Raw genomic sequence first — 24,490 nt, 5'->3', positions numbered from 1 at the left:
CGCACTTGTGGAGTGGTGGAGCAGTCCAGCATGCGGGCTGCTTTTAGATAGATCGACACGTTTATTCGATAAATTTCTTTCTGCTTCCACCTCAGTTATCAATTTTTTTAACCACGTACCACACATGCGGAAAAAATATTTTTTTTTATCCCAGCGCTTGCGAGGTTATTAGGTGCAGGTACAAAGTACGCGTACTTCTATGCTTGTTACGGCTTTACGCAAGTTCTTTTGAAAGACCCTGGTAAAATAGTCGCCCAAGACTACCACTATCTACTACAGTAATATTGATCTCACCTCTGCGGCCTTGGTGAGACTTCGATGCACGGAAGAACCGCTTTTGTGTGATGCATTAGCTTGTGTGCTCTTTGCATTTTATCTATTTCAAGCATCTCTCACAGATAAGGCCGCGTAATGTTCCACGACACGGCTCAGGCTCATGTCATACATCTCGAAGAGACGTGTTGTGAATTTTTATGAGAGGGAGTTTTCATTAATTGCATTCCAGTCTCCTAACAAGGTCTCTTTAATGATTGAGGCCACGGCAACTGTCATAAATTAGCTTCCCCATGACAGCCGGCGTGCCTCGTTCAACTGCGAGAAATCGACACGAAAGTAAAGAAGGGAGCACTCGTCGAGGGGATCAATACATATGGCCTCAGTTGCAGATACTGCCCCCGTTCAATACGATCGGTTTCGTAATTACTCTCTCACTGCACGGCACAAGAAATAACTGATTGACCTTCACATTCTAGTGTTGTAAGTAGGTGCTCCACTAGAAACATTGCCACGCTCTTAACACAAACTTCCAAGTAAGATCACATGGATTTGTTATATTTATTCTTTGCGGGCGATTATACTTTATACTGATAGTCTAACTACTGCGGATAAGAAGCAGCACTATAGATACCTGTCAGATAATTCACGTTTACAGCATTATTCATTACCTTGCCATTTCATAAAGTTCTTCGGCACCATCTACGAAGTTTGTCACAAGAATCAATCGAGCTCGTGGAAGCGATATGCGCTCACTGGCGAGATTCTGGGCCTTTAAGGTGCAGGAATCGATTTCTTTCCGATTGTGCCGGTGTTTGGCTTGCGGTCGCAGTCACCCTGCAAGTATGGCATGCAAGAAATACAAGTTTCAGCGTATGTTGGTTGTCGTGAACGTGTAGCTGCTATCTGGTCCGCCTAATCCCTCCGACGGCTCCAATATCTGCACGAACATTTTTGGTTGCTCCAGCTTTCTGGCGTCGGCGACCCTCGATTGTGACGTGCAGTCCTGAATGCGCCTAAGGTCTCTCGACGGGTTCCCGTGCGCTTTCATTTTTGTCCGTAGAGGTAGTGCACCTAGTGGTGAAATATTTACGTGCTAGACAGCGTCAATAAATTGAAGAAAAAAAGCTTAGTATTGTTCCTCCCTTCAATAAAACACACGTCTAGCACTCAATACGTACACTCCTGTTTCATCTGTCACTTTCAACTCAGGGCAAATAGTCTCCAGCCAACGTTGAAAAATTCAGCCCCGCAGGCTCCCACGTTTACAACACTTCAATGACTCGTGCTTTGCTTTAACCGTGTACTGCATAACCTGTAGTACGCATAAATAAAATAGAACTAGCTCCTGAGTCATGAAGCAATTATTAAATGCACAAAAATTTTTCTGTGGCTGGATGTTTAGCAGGAAAGGTTTGTGCACATTGATTTGAACTCTCCTATTTGCCGTTGTCGGCAAGGTCACAATTTTCCTTCGCAGATACTGTCTCTACTATGGTTTTTCACTGCAGCAATGTAAGTTCTACCAACGCTCTTTGTACGTCTGCTGCGCTTAATTTATTAATGGCCCCATTCCGCCACTTAAAATGGAGAATGCGAGGGAAATTTCAAGAAATTCAAGAGAAATGATTGAGTAGTTTGGGACACAGGCCAACCCGCGTATTCAAGTTTATTCTGTTGGTGTGAGAGATATTCATTATGATTAGCCACATGACAAACTTTCACCATGCGTCTAACAGACTAAATTTGTTTGCCACTGGTTCCTTTCCAGATGCATCAGCAAGCAACTGTCTGGTTTGCTTAAGCTCTTAAAGATACTCATTATCGGGTTTTCGCGATTTATGGGGACAAGGCGTAACTGTAACTGAGTTTGTATGCGTTTTTGCATGTAAACCTCTCTTGAACCACTTCTAAGTGATCTGTGCCAACAAAAATACAATGTGGCTTTGTATAGGCATTTCCAAATCTTAAGTAAATGTTCGTTTGTCATTATTTGCACTCATGCCATCTCCTTTTAGCGCGTTGTTTCTGCCACATTAGAAATTTTCCTTTGGTGTCTGTACCCATTGGTCACAACAATTAAAATGTCTAATCAGGCACTCAATCGCGCAGGTACTTCAGTCTAACAATATGCTTGTGCTAGACGTTGTGAAAACTCTTTGCTCTTGGACCTCTTTTGTTTTTAACGGGGGTGCAGAATGAAGAATTAAATTGAGATTCTATAACTACATTAGAATTTCAAGCGTCAATGTCCCCTGAGCGACGTCAGTCGCTAGCCTCAATGGCTAGCTTCGCAGAATAATGAACTGCGCGACTAGGAGCGGCTTCGCTATAGGAGGGCGGTTGCCCCAAAAGTAAATCGTGTTCGCCCAGCCAGCATTACTGGGTGGTGCAAAAGCATTGCGAAACGCGCCGCTTTCTGGCTTCAGACGGTTGCGTCGGTTGGCTGCATGCGTGCGCACGGCGTTTCGAAATCACTCAAACAAGTTCCACAAAAGCACAGAAGAAGGTGGAATATAGCGCTGGAGGCGCAATTTCTTTTCTGTTTTCTTTTTTTCACATTGTAGGCTGTAAAACACTGTAATGAGATTGAGAGGAAGACAGGAACGGGCGCGCGAGCTGGGACTTTATAGGTGGGTAATCCACACGAGCGCATTCCGAAAATACGTCGTGAGAATAGACGCCTAGTGAATAACTAAAGCGTCATGCTGAAAGCAAGAAAATATAGGTGTGCGCTCGTAGAGGTGGCGAGAGTTGTATAATACGAGACGGGATTGCAAAAGCACTTCGAATAAAGGAGTACCCTGCCTCTGAAACAAATCGCATTGCGAATGGCGAGACTAGCGCTCTTCGAATGACTCGGAACTATATAGATTTGAGGGCGGCAGAAGAATTGAGAAAATTCAAGAAATTGAAACGGGGCTGCATTCACGAGCAGGAACGAAGGTTTAAAACCGACCAACCCTGGCATCGACAAATTGCAGTGTCTGACGGAGAGAACAAATGTATAAAAATGACAAGAGCAGTTGCAGAATATCTTGGACAAATAACCAGACATAACACCAAGAAACTAAATATATAGCACTGGAGTGGTGCTCTGTATGACTGCATTTTTATACCTACATTTCTGTTTTTATCTGCGGAGGCGTGGAAGGGTGAATAAACAAGAAATGTCGGGTGTTGAACAAACATTCCTGGACCGTCGGCGGGGATGCGTGAAGTGGAGCTCAGATTACAAATGAATACGCGAGCTGTCTTCACTCTCCACTTACGCTAAAAGTTTGGCGAACAATACACCAGTGTAAGAAAGGAAGCTAAGAGACGCCCTCTAAAAAGCCCATTATGGATATGTCCAAACTAAACGTCTGCCTGCGAGGACAATGTCAGACGTTGAATAGCAGTATACCATGCGGCTAATCAAATGTTGAGGAGAAAGGAAACCGAAGGCCTGATTTTTCTTAGTCATATCATAAAATGCCAACAAACAACGACACCAAAGACAGAATACACTCTAAGACAGGCAACCTGTAATATAACTTCTACGTGGCATTAAGATGTAAAATAGCGGTTACAGCAGCAACTGTTTTGGAGTTTCAATTATTTTCGTATAGTAGTAGGGTTATGCGTTTCCAGTGAAAGGCCGTTTATAGGTTACGGAGCCCATTTAGGAGTTGCAACGATATATAGCCTCTACACCGCACTCTCAGACTGAGGTAGATCCTTTGGGGTGTATATCTGCCACACCACAATAATCGTCATCTGCCTTGCTAGCGTTTCCTTTCTTGATAGCGCCGCGCCCGCTACTTTCCTGTCGGGAATGCTATGTCATGCTGATAACGCGCATGTCGTTCGTGACTGGGAAGTACCGCGCTCGCCGCGTTAAAGAAAGGAAATGCGCACAAGACAGATGACGTTTCCAGATACAATCCAAAGAGGGTAATATTGTTTTAGAGTGCATAGCCTATCAACTGCAGCGCAACGCATTTATTCAATTAGTGCCTGGACAGATAAACCTCGTTTTCGCGCCTGCGACAACCAGGAGGCGCCATTTTGGCAGCTTCATCTCTCCTTGCTGTATCGCGTTTTTGCATGATAAAATGCGCGCTAAAATGGCGGTTTGAAATTTCGTGGCATTTAGTGCGGTAGTTATGCTTGTTTTTCCTCTCGTATAGGTACGTTTGGCACCGTAACGATCCATGGCCAACACATACCTGTTCAGCGTGATACGCGGACAATGAAGCGAACCATTGTGTGAATACAACCAATGCGCATTTACAGATTCGTCAAAGTAAAGGTGTGAATATGGCGACCACTGCCCCGGCAACCACGGGAGGATATACTTGACCTTTGTGTTTTTCTTCAAACTGCGTTCGCCTGCTGCGCTGGCTTTTCGAACGCATGTAGTGTTTAGACTCAATACTGGGCTGCGTGTGACGTTTTATTTGTGCCTACACGATGACTTTGCCAACCACGGACTCTTGCCGCGCGCCAGACGAACTCACGTCCTCGCGCCACGCGCGTGATGCTCTTACCGAATGACCTACTCCGACACCGTTTTTCCATCCACTTTCTGAGGTATTTATGTTTATCTGCTAGAAATAAACCTGAGATTGTTAGCCAGCGCCACCATTCACGGCCTTCACGGCTGATGTGGAACATCTTTTCTACAGCAGGAGTCGCGTGTACGGTAGGCCTGTGGTAGAAAGGATGCTCGACATCGGACGTCAATGCCGTGAGTGGTGGCGCTAAGATACATATGTACTTTAGAAAGACTTATAACAGCGCCTAGCTTCAAACTCGAATGAGGCAATAAATGACCTTGTGTGCAACAAACTTCTAAGAAAACCCTGGTACTCGGCAACAAAATGTTTGTGAGCACTCTCGTATTTTACCCAGCCCTGGATTTTGTTGAACTTTGATGGTACTTCTTGTACAAATATTGTTTTCTGGTTAATATCACTGTTAGGTGAAAAATAATAGTCATCACAATTATATGTGACTTAGTCTAGTTCTTTTATTTTCATTTTGATATAAAAAGAGCGCCTGACGTGTTTCAAAACGCAATCGGCATTTTTTAAAATAATTCCTATGCACTTATATAAACAGATCTGGCTTTTCCATTGCAGTTCGTATTTCATTTGCATCACTTTAAGCCTCTGAAGCAGAAATGAAAAATGTATTCCTCTGGACAGCTTGTATGTCTCACCATCTCAGAAATTTTGAAGTTCTGGCTGCAACAGCATTCCAAGGGAAACAGCTTAGAATGTTTCGTGCAATACGGCGCACCAATCATATTTCGATTTGCAGCGTCCCAAAGTGCGAACACCCGAAAGTTCCTCGAGTTCCGACGACGACTTATGAGCAGCAAAAAGTGAGAAAGAGGTTTTCCCTTAACTTCATTGTCCGCGGCCCTTCAGCCAGACAATGAATACAGAAAATATAAAAGTGGCGAATGTAATTCACCGTGTACGTCCAAAAGCAACTGCTTGCGTCTGTGCTTTTTTGTTCTTTTTGGATGTTATATGGCAAGCCGTTACGTATACCATGTGTACTCATACCTTGATTTTCTTTATGTCTTCTCCACGTTTTTGCCATTAAATATTATCTCTCTCTCTCTCTTGATGTACTTATCGTGCTTGTTCGATGATACAGCTACTATATAAGCTTGGTGTCCAGACTTCCAGAAATTTCAGTCAATGTTCTCATTGTATGTTATGTGCTATATATTGGTATTTTTTAATACTATGTTATGCTATAGTTATGCTAAATAATAAATTTATTTCTTGTGCCCAGCAAGAAATGGTGGACGCTTGAGAGGCTGTGAATGTATATTGCGCCAATTCTCACGTGGGCCAGCAATGAGCAGCACGTTGTTCTTGGCCACATTAATGAAATTGATTGATAGATTAAGCGATTGATTGATTGATTGATTGATTGATTGATTGATTGATTGATTGATTGATTGATTGATTGATTGATTGATTGATTGATTGATTGATTGATTGATTGATTGATTGATTGATTGATTGATTGATACGCCCACCGGAGAAAGTTCTAGTGATGCCGACCAACTATTTACATTACTTGGAATTGCAAATGAAGTCAACCACATAACGTAAACTTTTGCGTCCATATTTCTATAGATAAAGCAGGAACGTGAACCACAGGACGATGCCTTGGTGGAAAGGCCAGCCCCTCCTTACTACCTAATTCCTCCGTGTTTATTGTTTCAGCCGCTCAGTTCGGGACTACGTCTTCCATCGCTGCTTAAACCAAGACGTGTGTGTTTAAGTAGAACCATTGTTTGCTTACTCTGCTCCTGCCTGAGCGAACGGAAAATATCTTGAACCCTTTGCTGCAGGTAACGACAACGCCCAAATGTAAACGTCAACAGCACAAAAACTGACTCGCTTAGCAGATAACAGATTGATAAATGTTGATGCAATCTCTCGCCTGCTTAGAACAGTGATTTGCGCTCTCCAAGCACAAACACGAAACCTAATACGTCCGCTGACAGCGATGGAAATAGCTTTCTGTATAGAGTGAGGAATCCGTACTTCACTGGCACGTTGCGATGTAGTACTCGTTTAGAACTTCTGCTCTATATGTACTCCCACCCCTTATGCAATACCAAAAGCATGGAGCCTTTAAGGAAATAGCCTTCAAGTGAAACTGAACGTAAACCCAACCAAAGCGACACAGACAGAACATAATATCTACAGCGAAACCGTGAATGCACAGTAGGCGTAATATAGAAACGTTTACAAAAGAACAGCCGCGTGGTTAGTACAACATTTTGTAGTGAAAATTCTCTGACTTGTCCATATTGAACTACAAATTTTGCTTCTGTCATAAGCAGCGTCATAACCGTGTATTAGCCCCTGTAATTACGTTACTTTGATTGCGCTCACTTGAATCCGTGTTCACTAAGCGTTCTCACGCTAGAATTGTTCTTACAAACAAACAAATATCATTACAACTTCGGCGCTCTTGCGCCAGAACAGGCCTTTGCGCCAGTAACGCCCAATAATGAATCACTCAAATTGAATAATCCTGATTGTGTAAATATTATCAACCAAGACGGCTTCTACAAAAGTTATATATATATATATATATATATATATATATATATATATATATATATATATATATATATATATATATATAGTATTGTTGCAAATGTCATAATACCCTTTAAACTATGCCATGTGCGTCAAACTTAAACTTGGGCTTGAAGAGTTTCGTAGAAAGCCGGAAAACTGCGAGTAGAAGACGCATTTACTCCTAAGAAAACATCATAAGAAATTCGTTCGAAGTAAGGAACCTCGGTTCCAAGCGAGGCGCGAAAAAAAGTGTCAGCACAAGACAATCAGGGAAGTGGATGCTACTAGAAAGCGGGTGGTATGGCCGGAGGTGTGGAACAAGTGCTCGAGACCATCAATCTGGAACGTGGCGCGTCCAATAAGCGAGTTTCTCGAAGAGCCACCGAGGTGCGCTCCTGCTAAATTTACGACGACAACGGAACATGACGTGAGCCGACGCCCTTTCTGTGTCCGAGATAAAAAGTAGTCCCAGCCGCATTGTGCGATCCACAGAGTTTCCTGCAGTTACTAGAGGGAACTCTGGCTCTGCAATCGTTCAGCCACCAGGGGGAATGATGGGTAGTACATGGATTTGTCTGATCGTGCTTGGGGCTTTAGGCGTTCTTGTGGCTTCGTTTATTACTCTTTATCTCGGCCTCAATTGGCCTATATGTCAAAGCGGTTTACACTTTTTTTAGTGCAGGAGGATAATTAGGCTCTTGAGCACGCTAATCACGGCTAATTGTAGTGGTCACGCTTGTCAATGCTCCCATGGCATAGTGGTGTCCAATATCAGGTTTCAATAAACCCTCTTTACAATTTCAATATTTATAATGCTGTACTTTCTTAAAACTGTTCACTTTGCAAGGTCACGAAGCCGTTTAATGCCAGAAGGACGAAGTTTAGGCACATTCATGTACGACCCATAATTTGCGCGCTGGCTGAACTGCCCTGGCTGCAGCTTCTATAGACACTAGCGCCGAAGTTCCCTCAAGTAATCGTAAGAAGTTTTGTTTCTTTTCGAGAGAACGTATTACTGTGCTGTCATTTGATTCACCACTGGATGGTTCTCTCATATAGCTGCAGATGTTGTTCTCTCCTCCGGATTGTCAACGGATCAATGCCCCACCTCTACAGTGATCTCCACTGCCCAATCCAGGCCTAATACAACGTGCGACCCACACGTCTTCAACCTTGGAGCGAAATCTGACCACGTGTGCAATTCGAAGCTCGGAAGTGCTACCTAGTCTCAGAGCTAGCGAAAATTCTTTATGTGATCTGGTGCTACACGACTGCGGACACCACTCACATGAACATACCACGGTGCAGCTTATCTAACGCAGAACGGCATAACGGTGAGGCGCCGAGTCCATTTATCTTCCACGCAGCAATTTGTTTTCCGTGTATCAGCGAAAACCAAGCCCGTGACTAGAAAACACAGGAGTCACTGCATCATGAGCTCAAGTGAGAGCACAAAGTTGCGAGTTATTAAATAAAAATTTATTTTGCGCGCCGCCGTAGAACCTGGCATTGGGTCATGCGTTGCACTGAGGGAACACGCAAACGTATACCTTGTACCTCTAGATGAAAGATTGCCTGCCTAGCACGAACAAACAAAAATCCCTTTTAGCTGTTTTCTAAAAGTTGAGAGAATGAGTTTTTTAGTATCTCGTTGTCTTTTTAAAAGTAATAAACTGTTGCTGTCAAAGATAGGGAAGTAAACTCGCGACCAATGATATCAGTGAAATCGTTCTGGTATGTTGATGTAGCTAGACGTGTCCGCATCCGATGAGAAAATGATTGCCGAAGTAATGTTACAGCCAATGGATTTCGAGAAGGGATCACATGAATACAGGCACAAGGTGGACTAATCGATGGCGCAATCAAATCTGCGCAGGAACAGGGTAGTGAAGATGGAAGCACGGAAAAGAGTGCTGTGACTTTTCTGCGAGCAGTTATGCAAACACTTGATCATACATTCTGGCCAGATAGCGTTGCTAGTTCGCTCATACAGGAAGCTCATCAGAAAAAAAAGATTCCTCAACATGCGAAGAAAACAATGTACGGAGACAAAACGATGACGTGATAAAAGCGAAGAGGAAAGACGACAATATATACAGCTGAAGTGCACATGGCAGGAAAAAAAAAATTGGAGGACGCTGAAGTTTCCCTTTTAAGTGTGGAACGCGATAGCATTCGTGGACCCCAAACTGCTTTTAATGCTTCCCGGCAATTGCAGCTTATGTAGCCGTAACGTTTACCGGGAAACGCTGGCGGCAAACCCTATGCAGGAAGGCAAGCCTTCTGGTAGAAACGCGGCCTCTTGAGTGGGTCGATCTCCTGTTATTGTTTCGCAGTTTCGATATTTGAGTCTGAGAAGAGCTAACATAAAAGATATGCGCTGTAGGTGTTCTTTTTTATTACATTGTTTGTGGGCTGCCGTTCTCAACATTCCAAGGAATAACTTTGTAAAGAATGAAAGACAATGTATGAGCAATTTTGGTGGTAGAAAAGTGGCTGGGTATGCTTGGTTCGGAATTTCGTGGGGTCCTTAAGAGCATTAAAATGCAAGCGATGTATGCCACTTGCAGGGGCGTACTTCGTAGCATCACAGTGGCACCGTTGACAGAGCGCGCCACCTTAGGAAGTGCAAAGCTGCACTACCTCTTTACGACTTCAAAGGACAACAGCCTCGAACCACTCGTTTTTCTTTATTCACCTCGGAATGTATAATTTTCATCGTCTTGAGGTAAAAAGAGAGGATTCAAGTACTGAGCGAGTATGTTGCCGGTTACCTGTGTCTAGATTGACTAGTTATGCCGAAGTAACCAAGTGTTACCGCTTAGCTCGACGGACAATGCCGCCTCCCCACCCGGCACTCAGTCGGGAGGAGGGCGTAATCCTAAGACAAATACAGACCGCGTCACTCCTCGCCCCCGCAATGCTACACGTGCTTCACCCAGAGCTCTATCCGAGTGGGCTGTGCGGTGTTTGTGCAGCGGGTCCGGCGGACCAATGGCACATCATGGGGGACTGTGCCAGGTTCCCGACGGCTGCTACCTCCAGGACTTACCCGCCAGAACTTCAAAGTGCACTCCAGTCAGCAGACAAGGACTCACAATTATGGGCCATCCAGCAGGCCCTGGGTGCACTCGAAAAGCACAAGCCTCATGACCCACTACAAACGGGCCCAACTGGGCTAGTGCAGAGTAGGGTATAACCCCGGGTCGACGCTTGGCCAGCGTCACGACTCGTTAAATCGTCGTCTGCCGGCACTTTACTAAAGTTATTCCTATCCTATCCTATCCTACCTGTATCTATTTGACCTGACACGGGTGGTTTGCTTTGCTGATGAAAGCATATATTATGGCTCAAGTGGCGAGCTCTGACGATTGTTTATCTAGGCACGATTCACTCATACAATACCTTCAGTGAACTTAACAAAGGTGCTCGTGGTTATCGACGCTTCGCGAATACACTCCGTTTCAGATATCCGTTAACATTTTAACTGTGAGGAAATAATATCAGTGTTCTTGAAGAAACATAAAATTACAATAATTTTCTTTTTAAAGACGCAGTTCATTGTCACCATGACCATTATTAGTAAATAAAAGGAAAATCAGTACTATCATTATCATTAACATGATCATTACCATCATCAAGCTTTATCTCCACTACAGCAGCCACCACAACTGCATATAGTATAGGGCTCTGCCAGTTATCTCTAATTGCCCTTTGCCAACTGACTCCACCTGATCCCAGCAAACTTTGCGAGAATGTGTCATCGACCACGCTTACGACTGCTTGGCACGCAATGTATACCTTCACTAACCCTACCGTCATCTGCTTTACGCACCGCATAACCGGCCCAATGGCGCCTTCTTTCTATTGATCTCAGCTATAGAATATATATTACATTGGTTGGCAACCTATACACTCCACCATACTGCTGTCGTTTGACGTTACGGCCATCATTTCTCATGCTACCGATCGTGGCGCACACATTAGCCGCCTATCAAGCTTTTCTGTCATCCTTTTTTACTTTGTTCTTGCTCTTTTTCTACCGTACCCTTTCTTATTCTCTATAATATCATCAAATAAGTGTGCGCAGACCTTCGTCGAGAAGAAGCTGTATAAGTGCCTTGGGAACTTGTCAAGCCTATATCAAAAAACGGTTTAAAATGCAAGAACCAGGAATAAAGCAGCGTGGCATACAAAATGTAATTGAGGAAAAGTTCGTGTGGCCTGTTTACAGACAGTCGTTATCATCGAATGTTTACCGGCAGAACGGCGCGGTGGTATGCTTTCCGTTAAAGTTTGCAGTTTTCATGAAGAATATGTTTCCTTCTTCACAACGCGCAAAATTCAAATGCCACATTTTCTTGCATCGCGAAAAAGTGATTTTTTAACAGCGTAACAGAGAGACGTGCAGTGTCAGAGAGGTTGTTATTTGGATGTCAACAGACAAGGAGGAGCTGACATTTCGGGGTTCAATGCACAAAAAAAATGTCACCTTCCGCGCAGCACAGGCCGAGAACAACAATTTTTAAATAATCTCTGCAACGGGAACATTTTCTTTCTCGGCTACTTGTGCCTGGCACGCTTTTGCTCCGTTCTTTCTTGTGCCTGGTGCGGAAATCCATATTATCTGGAGATGCGTATTTTATCTCCAATTTTTCTAACACTTTGAACAGACAGAAGTGTTTCCTGTCTATCTGACACGCCGGAGACGGGACGACGCACTGAATAAGACGGAGTGCAAAAAAACTTCGCACACAGATAAAAAAAAACTGACGGGAAGCATTCTCCTGTTTCCGTGTGCTTTTAGGAACGAGAAATACATCTAGCGTTGCTTCGCAGCAATGGACTGACTCCTCCCGCTCAGCAATGCGCACGGGTCCAGTTTCCGTAGTGCGTCCTGTCTCTCGTGCTGTGCGCACACCATGCTTTACAGCGACACGCTTTCGTCTCCTTCGACTTTATTGCGAAATGTAACGTCTCTCTCAGGCTGCGGAAGGCTCGATTCTGTAGTCACGAGAAAAGAATTCGTCGTTTTTGCGCACAAGCGTTAATAATTATATAATGCGATTGTCGCACTTTAAAGCAACGCCCGGAAGAGTGCTGTTGCTTTTCTCTTTTTATCTGACGATTCTGCACGGTGGTATAGCAATATAATTTAGTGGAGCCATGGAGTTCAATATTGAGTTTGCTTTTCCTACTCCTTGCTTCCAAGCTTAGACTCACTGCCGAAAGCATATTCATTTCTTTTTTATCAGGTGGGAGTTTAAAGTAAGTGAGTTGAAGAGAAAACTGAGAAAGGGCCATAATATGCAGATCCAAAGCACATTTTGGAATCTATGTGACGCGGAGGTTTCGCCAAGCTGTTGACTAATGGCATGCAATTGAACTGTTCACCTTCTACCAGGCGTTTTGCAACATAGCGATTGACTGCCTTCCCGTCACATGAGCAAGGCCCGGAGACTCCCATCAGGCGACCCTCGCGACCGCAGGTTACACTATCGCCTCGAATGTTCCATTTTGCTGAGAAACTCTCCACGACCGTCCCACCTTACTCGCAGAAAAGCCGACTGAGCCAGCAACTTGCACGGACTGAGTTACATGAAAGCTGATTTTTTCTACCATTGTCGTTCTGTGGATGAGATATTGAGCAATAAAGCAGCGGCAGCCAGGGTTAGCAAAGTCTTGAAACGGTTAGTCTATAATTCTTCGCCTTATTAAAGAGCTCATTGCGAGGACTCAGAAGTGGGACGCATTTGTATTGCCTAGCGGCTAAGAGTTCCCAGGCTAAGAGCAAATGCAATGGCTCTACCTTGAGTGCCTCCTTGCAACGTTAGCGAAGCCAACAGTTAAGTTAAATCAGTATTAATACTGACGTGTAGTAAAAGGCACAAGTAGAAGTCATTGTGCCCTCACAGGCGTTCCCCGAATCCTAATTGAAAATCTAACGCGTGAAATCTATTCATGCGTAAGGCTCCGCAAGATACTGTCGAAAATTTCCGGTATCTCGCCCTAGCTATTTAGGCAAGTAATTTCGGCTGGGCACTTTGACGGAGCTGAAGAGAGCTGTTCATTTTTTCTTTTTTTTTTTCGCTCAATTAATATAGCAAGATGAAGTGTAGCTGTAGATCTGTGCGTTGTACAGTGGTGAAGTATTCTTAGCACAACATCAGCAATATTCTTGCCTGCTAGGTAAATTGACCGCCGATTAGCCATCTACTGTCCCCTCTTTCAAAATTTAAAATTCCGATAATTACACTGCCCCAATTGTTCACGAATTCAGATCTTTAGGCATACTTTCGCCAAATAAACTTCGCGATTTCGGGCTTTGGCCGAGTACACGGCTCCCTTGCACCGCAAAATCTCATTTTGCGACAAACGACGAGATGTGTCGAGCGACAGTAGATTTCCCGGCTTCTCAGGGAACTTGCCACCATCGAAAGCGCTGAAACACCATGGGCGGGTACGATTCGTTGCATAGAAAATCTGTTCGTCACCTACGTGGAACGGCAATATAAGACATTCGGGTTGCTTCCATCTTATGCCATAGTCATCCCGGCTTTGTCGCTATGTTCATGTTCCTTCAATAAATGTTTGTTAATGTTAATCCTTCTCATTCACACAAGTAAAGCAGCTACATTGACCCAGTTGGCGCCACTTCGGAAAGTTGGAGTGAAAGCAGCATTTGGAATTAAGCCGGCGCAAAGCAACCGGAGACCAGATAAAGAGAAACACATACTCATTACTGTCAGTAGTAGTGCAATAGCAGTAAAGCATTTCTGTCTGCAGTGGTGCTTTTGATCACCTTAAGTTACGCTGTCCTTCGTTTTCGGCTTCAATAATCTTTCCCCGGTTATAATTTTCAATAGACGCGTTTTCATACTTCCTGGTGCCGTTTTGGCTATCGAAACTTGCCGAAATGCAGTTTTCTTTATTGTAAGGAAAAAAGATTTATCGATCAATGTCGCCGCGACGTTGCAACATTTGTAGATGATTTATTTATGCTCATCTGTGTACACTAATGAAAATGCAAACGCAACAACCAATGCATTTTGCGATTCCAAAGCTATCGTTGAAAACAAAATTGGTGGCACTCCCGACAAGTGTTCTGTGCACTCTCTTCATTGCGGTGTAATCACAAGGACTATTAAGAAAATGGATGTGCCTTGTGTGAACACGAAATATTAATCGCCATTGAGAAAAATTATGATAATCTAGAAACTCAGGAAAAAACAGAAATAAGAGAGCTGCTACCTTGTTCCCTTCGATCATCCACGACACGTGGTAGGCTTCCACTTTTTTTTTCGCCGTCTAGTTTTATGTCTCAACATCTCTGGGCTCTCTTATTCTCGTGTAACGAACGCTGACGATATCTACAGTGGCAGTAAGCCACACGTGTGAACAAGGTTTATTTGCTAAAGTGCAAGGTTATAACTTTTTTAAGAAACTTCCAAATGTTTCCTTGTTTCCTTATAAATTAGTTAGTTTGAAGAGAGATAAAAAATATTTCTTGCTTTCGTTCTTGTTTTTTATTCGTGCCAGCACTGGCGTAAAAAAGAAACCAGTCTCCCAGCTCCGCCGCGCTAGACAACGCGCAAGGCCGCTGACACATGGCGACACGCCCAAATACAATACTGCATACACAAAACATGTTCTATTACATAGCCAAAAAGGGCCTCCCAACTGCGGGGGAAGCCCAAATACACCCACACAATCCGTTGTGGCCCGGGCGGTCAACACATACGTAAATCTATACTTAGGACACAACCTAAACTGTCCCACATACTTGAGGACCAGCTGATGGGGTCAATACAGCAGCTAAGCGGCCGCAGTAACCGAGCTTATAACGGCGCTGGGGCTATCAGAAGTCGACACCATCTACGTCGCCCTCACCTCCATTTCTCGCAGAACTTCGCCATCCCACCAACACCGACATGATGTGTAAAATTTAAGTAAAGGGTACCTCGACTACACTTTTTTACAAGGTTTTAAAGCAAAAAAAGACAGAAAATGAAACAAATAACAATAATATTAATAAAATAATTGTGTTTGTTTAGCTTCCAGGGGAACAACCCTGGTTCTGAGTGCTGAGGGTCTGAGTGCTGGTGGATTTTGGATTAAAATCCAAAAACAAAGACACTGCAGGGAATATTATAATTAAAGAAAAGCTTCAAAGTTGAAGAAAAATTTGTCCTAATCCGGGACTCGAACCCGGGACCGCCTTTGCGGGGCCGCCGCTTTACCATCTGAGCTAACCAGGCGGCTTTTTTTTCTTTCATGGTATATTTTACAGTAACATTGAGCCCAACATTCACCAGTTGTGCAGTCACAGAATGAAGGGCACAATGAAAGCCACACACAGAAAAGGCAGCGTTCATACCGGGGGTGGAAACATTGGTTTCACTTTAGAAGGGTGGTAAGGATAGGCACCTCACCAAAATGAGGTACCAGTCCGGTTGTATATCAAGTCCATCATAAACACGTTTTAGGTGCACTGTCATCTGGCTGAAATCTACCCTTGCAGGTACAATTGTTTCGGCGTTTCGGTCCATCATTCGCGTTTTCCACAAACTGTGCGTTCCCATTAGAAAAAACATATCGAAAGGTGCATTATTATCAGAGGTGGGCAGCAGGTATCGCACAATATGAGCCTTAATGTCATTCTTTTGTTTTTAAGTACTTTGGAAGACATCCCAAAATAGGATGGCGTTGGTGCAGCTAATAAACCAATGTTCCATTGTATCTGACACATCACAAAGGCGGCAGTTGACAGAAGAGAGAAACATACCTTTTTTCTGTGGATATGTTTTTACCGGTGCGGTTCCACTATGAAGTTCATAAACGAATGTTTTGCAGCAAGGGGATGTATACATTTTACGAACTCGCTTTAGTACGTCGTGGCCAGGTCGTATAATGTAAAGTGATTAGTACAATCGAGGCAGAAATAGCATGGACATTAAATCTTTGTATAACGTTTTATACAACACTGAGTACAAGTATTCAGTGTAAAACCGTATGGTCAGGAAACGAACTGTCAAGTAAACTTCTTGCATGAACCGTCACTAGCATAAACGCGAAAAAAAATTGGAAGAAACAACTAAATTAGGCAACGCATTAACAAGTGCGGCTTGCATGAATGACCGAATTATAGGATGCGAAGTATCGCAAGAAAGAAGAAACGCAGACACTATTTGTTACACATAAAGATCTACTAAGTCCAACCCACCTTTACTAACACGGACCTTCCTTTTACAATGGAGGAGCTCAAGGCCGCACTAGCTCTCTGCAGGCGCTCTTCATCTCCGGATCCAGATGGTATATCATACCGAGCCTTGTGCTATCTCGGAGAATCCGCACGGATAGAACTGTTGAGTCTTTGCAACTCCTGATGGCAGAAGGGAAATATTCCTGACGATTGGAAAGTAAGCCGCCTGGCGCTACTCTTGAAGCAGGGCAAATCCCCACTAGAGCTCACCTCTTACCGCCCAATAGCGCTGTTCAGCTGTGTATGAAAGATATTGGAACGGATGATCCTTGGCCGCCTGGAATGGTACCTCAAACACTACAAGATTTATCCGAATTCCATGGCTGATTTCTGACGTGACCGCTCTTCCATCGACAATGTACTTGATCTCATTTCATATGTTCAGCACGAAAGGTCCTGTAAGCCTTTATCTGCAGCTTTATTCTTAGATGTGAAAGGGGCATACGATAACCTATTATATGAGGCCCTTCTCGACGCTCTTGTGACGGTTGGCCTAGGTGGTCGAGTCTTTTTGTGGATTGCAAGTTACCTATCTGCAAGATCATTCTTTGTGTCAAGTGACGATGGCCCAACTACGCGACGCTATACCAGCAGGGGCGTTCCTCAAGGCGGTGCTCTCAGCCCGACGCTATTCAACCTCGCTCTTGTTGGACTTGCTGAATACTTGTCAACTACCATCAAAATATCAATATACGCAGACGACATCTTTGTCTGGACTTCGGCAGTCACACGTCCTCAGATACGTGCGCGGCTTCAAAGAGCTACTTGCGTAAACAAGGTCTCAGCATACCACCAGAAAAATGCACACTACTGGCATTTACTCGCAAACCAATGACGCCTTATGTCATCTCAATCATTGGGCGAACCATTTCCTATATCAGAATCCACAGATTTCTTGGCGTAATTATTGACCGAGACCTCTGTTGGAGCCCGCACGTGGCCTACATGAAACGGCGCTTGACAACAACTTCCCAGTTGTTTAAATACTTGACAAGAAAAACATGGAGGATGTCAGTAGATGCAATGTTGAAATTTTACAGAGCTCTCTTTCGCGGTTTCTTAAGGTATAGCCTACCTGTATCTGAACAACACCTGCAAGACAAATATTCGTGGTCTGCAGGCAGCACAAGCTCAAGCACTCACAGTTTTCCTTGGTTTGCCCAGATGTGCGTCAACAGAGGCAACTATTGCGATTGCTCGGGACCATTCAATGCGAACTCACATTACGGTGGAAGCCCTGAGAACGCACATCAGACATTTTGCACGTGCCTCCTATCACCACCTTGCAACACTACCTTCAGACAGGCACCAAGCATCATTCTCTAAAACTATCAACAAGTAGAACGACAAACTTTTCTCGGGCTTCACCGCTGCATCTAAACCATCGATATGCCCCTGGTGTCTTATCAGTTCCACAGTACATCTCAGTGTGCCAGGAATCGGGAAAAAGTTTAAGCTGTCGTCGCCTCTGCTGAAACAACTGTCTCTGCTTCTTCTGCACGAGATGTATGCGGACAATGTACATATTAATACTGATGGTTCCACAAACATCCAGTGTTCGTCCGGTACTGTGGTTGTCCCAGCAAGAGCTATTACCATCAGATGCATCATATGCATCTCTATATGCCAACTGGACTCCGCTGAAGATAGGCCACTTTGCTTTATCGCTTCTGGCTAGGGGTGGCATTCTTGAAATCTTACTCATTTCGCATTGGAATGGCCGACAACGCTCTCTGCAATGCCTGTCTTTGCGAGGAGACGCTAGAACACATTATGTGAGACTATCCTGAATATAATGTTCAGAGACAGTCCCTGGCGTCCGTTCTAGCGCACCTTGACGATAGACCATTGTCAGTTGAACGATTTTCACATATAGCCGACAGAGGACATCGCAGCTGAAGGCGACGAAGGGACTACTTGGATTTTTGAAAGAGAAAGAGAGAGAGAGAGAGAAGCAACTTTATTGAGCCGAGGTCGACATCTTCTTAGACGCCGTCGATGGAAGTGGTTCCCTCTACACGGGACCCATATGCTTCCCTAGCCGCCTGGCCCCTGGAGATCAGGACGAGCGGGTCCTCCAGGGGGGTACTGGTTAGCAAGGTCTCCCATCGCTCGGTAAGGGTGGATGGGGCATGGGGTAGGGTAATGGGGCAGGTAAGAGGTGAGGGGATTCCCTTGATGAAATCACATACTCCAATGACGTGTTGGAGCGTGCCTAACTGAGTTTTGCAGAAATTACCATCCTTCTCGTACCTTTCCGCGTACATCTTGTTTTAAAGGTAGACGGGGTTGGACAAGCGGCTGTGACAGTGATGTCACGTACCACGCAAGAGTGACGTACCGTAACTGACGATGTGTGCGCTGTGCTATGTGCTCTTGCTCTGCTCCGCATCTTCCACCCCCCCCCCCCCCCTCCCGCTTCCATGTGTACGACAGCAAACTGGTTGAGCTAAAGTGGTTAACCTCCCTGCCTTTCCTTCTCCACTTTTTCATTGCTTTATCAGCATCTAGTAACAAAGACAAGAGTTCTGACGTCATAGATCTGTGGAAACCCTCAAGGTGGAGAAAATTAAGTGAAAATGAGACATCCAGAACTACGACGTAAAACCTTTTGCCTTTGCTTCGAGCTATTGATCAGTTCGACTTCGCCCTGCCATCTGCTAGCCGCCTGGTTAGCTGCGATGGTAGAGCGGCTGCCTCGGAAAGGCGGTGGTCCTGTGTTCGAGTCCCGGGCCAGGAAGAATATTTCTTCACCTGCGAGGCTTTTCTTTCGAGGAAACCGTATGGGTTTCCTTCGTTGCAACTACTACGATTGTGTGGATGTTTCATTTTCATTTTATTAAATATTCGAGATGCGAGGCAGTTGTCTGAACGTACGCCTACGAGTCCGAGTTTCCATTATGAGCAGCAAATTATGTCGGCACGGTAAAAAAACAAAAAGAAACGCGTGAATGAAGGTCGATAATGTTCCAGGCTGATGGCGTCTTCATTGAGCCCGAAGCGATTCATCCAAATATATATAAAGGGAGACCTCAATAGTTGCTAATGAAGCTAAATTTGCTCGAATGCTCGATATATACGTCGTTGCTCTTACGTTCATTGTGCACTTCATCTAAATTTTGTTGCGTTAAAAGCTTCTTTTTTGGAAATTGTTGTTTTACGCTGTAGGTTATTCAAAACGGCGTAATATTCCATAAGCTTGTGCGAAATTACGCACTCGTGTTCATGAGGTCTGTGATGAAGCACATTGATGCGTTTGCGAAGGAGAAGACAAGAATGCACTCTCAAAAGAGGGCTATCTCAAGCCCTTGTATAGTTTGGTCATGTCGAAACAAATCAATAAGTTATTCAGCTAAACAATAGCCGATTAATCAATTTCTCTTAGGCTTCCACTCAGCTGAATGCAATAGGTGCGCTTTCAGCGTTACGCTGCAGTGAGATATTAAAAATGCCAAATTTGGTTCATCAAAACATTATCGTTTCCCAAAGTAAAGTACAATGCCACAAACGTGAAAGCGATCCCCTCTACAAAGTTGACTGAGGCTTAACATAACAATTTGCTATCACTTTGCAATCCCATTGCTTGGCCGAGCTTCCCGCATGTGGCACTCTCGGTAATTCCTGGCACGGTATCACGCCAAGTGCCGGCCCTATTGCGAAATAAGCGAAAATCGACCACTTGTGCTTCAGACGGAGATCGGCTATTGACCGCCTTTCTTGTCACTTCACGAAATAAATGGCTTTGATGACGAGAGGAGAAGGAAAAACGAAATGCGGATTATTTTCTGACACGCGCATGAACTAACGGGTAAGTGGCCATTGCTTTGTAGTCTCCAAAGCCTTTTATGAATAAAGCAACGCAGGAGAACCAGTGATACGGAAATTTCTTTAGTATTACTTGGCACTTGGCGATACATTTTTAATTAACGTGTGCAACCTCGATTTAGCAGGCTTCAAACGTTGCTGCACACTACCCGCAGACCATTCTGTGTAATTACTTCGCTGAAGTTTACGTCAGAGAGTTAGCGAACGAAGATTAGACGGCTACAAGTAATATGATAGATCACGTCCTATGAACCACGTTGCGCGAGTTCGTTGGTTACGCATCTCCCAGATAAGAACCCTCATGACGTACATGCTACTTTATTTGGCGTACTCTTTGGCGATAGCGCTTGCATTAGGTCACTCCGGGCGTGGGTTCTCCATGGCCGTTGCAGCTGCTTTCCGCGCATCGATAACCTAGGTAGATGTGCTATTATTAAATTAAATTAAATTAAATTATGGGGATTATGAGGCACGCCGTAGGGGAGGACTCCGGAAATTTCAAACACCTGGGATTCTTTAATGTGTACCTAAATACACGGGTGTTTTCGCATTTCGCCCCCATCGAAATGCGGCCGCCGTGGCCGGGATTTGATCCCACAATCTCGTGCTCAGCACCCCAACACCATAGCTACTGAGCAACGGCGACTGTTATGTGATAATATTGAAACGCTCAAATTGTTCTGGCCGGTCTTCGCTTACTTATTCGTCAGAATTAGTGACAGTTGCAATGCGTGAAAACAATCATATAACATTTTTAAACATAGCGTAAGACTTTTTGTCCTAAATTTTGTAGTCCGACACTTAAACATTGCAAAACAATATTAGGGGACACAATCTAAATGTTTTCTAGATTAACTGGCGCCGGCGCATTTGCTATTCCCAGGCAAAGCAGTGGCACGGTTTGCAAAAGTTTTCAAAGGTGCCAGAAATTTCGGTGCTTCAACTACATGGACTGGCAGAAAATGGCCCACTAAGGTTCACTGAACAGGTCGGACGAGGTAAGCCGATTGAATGCTTGTAGTGCGTTATCAAATACACAGACACTCAAGGTGCCTTCGCACCATCCTCACCACCACCACCGTTGTAATGCTGCGCCGCTGACGGGATATGTACTGATCATGTGCGTACGGTTATAGTCCCTTCCATACATAGGACTCAACGCTGTGGAGGCTAGAGAGACTGCTTGCAGTGGCTTTGTTCGCACTAGGATACAGTTCGATGTTTTTCTTACCGCGATTTTGCGCAACTGTTCTTTATGTAGCCTCAGCAATGAATGAAAGAAGTTTTAATCCTTATAAACACACACTATGTTATACGGCTGCTAATGCGTTGTTCTAGATAATTTTTATTTCTGCTCTTCTTTTCGGGTTTTTCATATGCAATGCTTCGCGAGGAGCCCCACGTGCATGCTCGCGCGAGCGAACGCTGTTGGCGCGCATCGAGGCATGGACGAAACGCGCGGAGTGATAACTTTTCTTTACCACACTTCTTGCGCAGCGTTGCGTAGCGTTCAGCGTTGACCGCTATGTCTGGAACGAAGCACAGACGGTCTGCAAGCAGGCAGAGTGTGACTGCCAAAATATGAAGAGGCGAAGAAGACGCACCGTCAACGCTATGCCCAACCAACTCGGCCGCGGAGTAGGGCAGCGTTCTGCATTCTGCAGCTGGCACTAGCTTTGTGAGCACGCACACTGTAAGCACACGTGTTCCTGCTTCTGCGTACGTTATTGTCTCGGCACTAAACATCAAGCTAGCGTTATCTAATATTTGACGTGGCGCTGCCCGATGCCGATGGTTTCCCGTTGATCCCATCTCGTGCTCCGTCTAGGGGCGACCCCTGCAACGCCATTGATGACGCTCATCATCGCACCAGCAAGGTGAGACGCCACGGTGTAATAGCCAGGGCACTGTAACTTCTGCCATGCCAGAGTTGCCTAGCGCGCTGCGCCCCCCGCCCGTGTAAAGCTGAAACGCCGTCCGAGAATGAATCTCATTATCGATGTCGATGATTCTCCCTTCCACCGAAAGAGATGGATGCTTTGTTTAGTGTCTAGTTTGGTACCTGAACGAAATTGCGTTGAAAACATAGAACATATTTGCCGATAGCATTTCAAAGGTACAGCACTTGAGAGAGAACTGGTAAAGAAGCTACTAATACGTTATCTTATTATTGTATCAACAGGATATAACATGCAGGAGGTGGGTCATAACTACTGTTCGCACTAAGTGAATTCAGCAACCCTTGTGACTGCCGTCACGCGATTCTTTCGCTCCAGGTAACTCAGTATGCAGGATAGCAAATACTCCCTGACAGAAAAAATTTCTGCATTAGCCTCACCTGAAAGAAAATTTTTATACACAAATGTCACATTAAGTATAGAATAAGCTGTGCCTCGCGTGTCCCAGCTAACGTTAGCCAAGCTGCTCAAAAAAAGAAAGATTACAAAAACACGCCGCAAGGTGCAATTGTTCCGATATGCCTAACAATCTGTCAAGAACGCAACAATGAGCTGCGTGCTTAGTCGGCATTGTAAGCACTATTCAAGTCGTCTGACTACGGCAAAATGTCAACGTTTTCAATAACCTGAACATATATAAAAATCCGAGGACACCTAAGCACTTCTCACGAGTTGTGCCTGCGAAAGCACTATGTCCAGTTTGACGCCGCTGAGCGTTCCTTTGAGCGGTCCTTCACGTAACACCTGGCGCGCTATCGCGGCAACAGGTGTTCCCTACCGCCCGCTCAGCTCCGTCGAGGCGCGCTCGTGCCGTATAACGTCGCAGCCAATCGGAACTCTATCAAGGCGCGCTCGTGACGTGGGGTCGCAGATAATGACAATAGGTGCCATTTCGCTGCTAATTAAATAAATGAATTATGGGGTTTTACGTGCCAAAACCACTTTCTGATTATGAGGCACGTCATAGTGGGGGTCTTAGGAAATTTCGGGCACCTGGGGCGCTATAACATAAAACTATTCCAAACTTTTCTATTCCAATTCTGCTATCAGCCCTCCGCGATTGCTCAAAAACTTTTTTGGACCACTCCCACTTCACCTGTCTGTCACCCGACGTCACGAAAACCGTGGTACCTCCCCATATAATATGACGTGTGCACACTGGTTATGCATGATTTGACTGAAAAAAAAATAGTTATTTCTGATTCCGTTCCACCTTTTCGGCCTTTTCGCGGGCTATTGGTCAAAAGTTTTCGGGCTGCACCCACTTCACCTGCCTCTCACGCGACGTCACAAAACCGCGAATACTCACCGCGTCAAAGGGACGTGTACGCATTAAATACGCATTAATATGCCGAACAAAACTGAATTTTCTTCTGAATAGCCGCAGGCTGCCCCATTCCGAAAGGAATAAAAGATGGCTGGCGCTGATCGCTCAGGCACTGACTACTCGCACCTGCCGGAAAGCATGGGTTTGTTTGCATATAATAAAACTTCTTGCGTGGCCGTGTAACGAGCACTTTCGGCACGATTAAGACCTCATTCTGCCAACTCTTCGCTGCTGAGGATCCGTTTTAGCGTCATTATGAAGCTTCCGTTGCATGCCGCCGCGATTTTCGACCAGCCACCGCAAGCTAAGTAAGGGAAAGCCGACCAATCGCAGACGCCGCCACCACCCTCTTCATCCAGTTGTCGATTTTCAGTGCACTGGCTCTGCCTCATCGAATTCCTCTCCACTTGAGCGTTCTCCACGCCTCTTGCCAGCCAATTAGATACGACAAGCCGCTCAGTGTAGGCAATGTTATTTGTTTTTCAAGCAAACAAAAGTGACCTCCTATGAACGAGGAGAGCGTTTGATTGGTCTGTTCAGACAACCCTGCGGGTGACTGCCCGGTGCTTGCGTCGGTCGTTACGCAAATTTTACGTCAGGAGATTGGATAAAAAGATATTGGAATAGTTTGACGTTATAGGGTCCCTGGTGTTCTTTACCATGCACCTAAATCTAAGTACACTGGTGTTTTCGAATTTCGCTCCCATTCAAATGTAGTCGCCGTGGCCGGGATTTGATCGCG

At 44.8% G+C, this 24,490-nt stretch overlaps 1 long non-coding RNA gene across 1 annotated transcript in view; it reads left to right on the top strand.

Annotated features, from left to right (window-relative positions):
- The first annotated feature begins 21,989 nt into the window (after window positions 1–21,989).
- LOC140217123 (uncharacterized) overlaps window positions 21,990–24,490 on the top strand; it is a 177,980-nt gene continuing 175,479 nt past the window's right edge. Inside the window, exon 1 of the long non-coding RNA XR_011893624.1 lies at window positions 21,990–22,340. This is a non-coding gene — a long non-coding RNA (uncharacterized lncRNA). The remainder of the gene's footprint in view (window positions 22,341–24,490) is intronic.

This window comes from Dermacentor andersoni, chromosome 4 (assembly GCF_023375885.2).
Source record: "Dermacentor andersoni chromosome 4, qqDerAnde1_hic_scaffold, whole genome shotgun sequence".
Taxonomy (NCBI): domain Eukaryota; kingdom Metazoa; phylum Arthropoda; class Arachnida; order Ixodida; family Ixodidae; genus Dermacentor; species Dermacentor andersoni.
The sequence above is the reverse complement of the archived record's forward strand: the minus strand, read 5'-3'. Positions and strand labels throughout refer to the sequence as shown.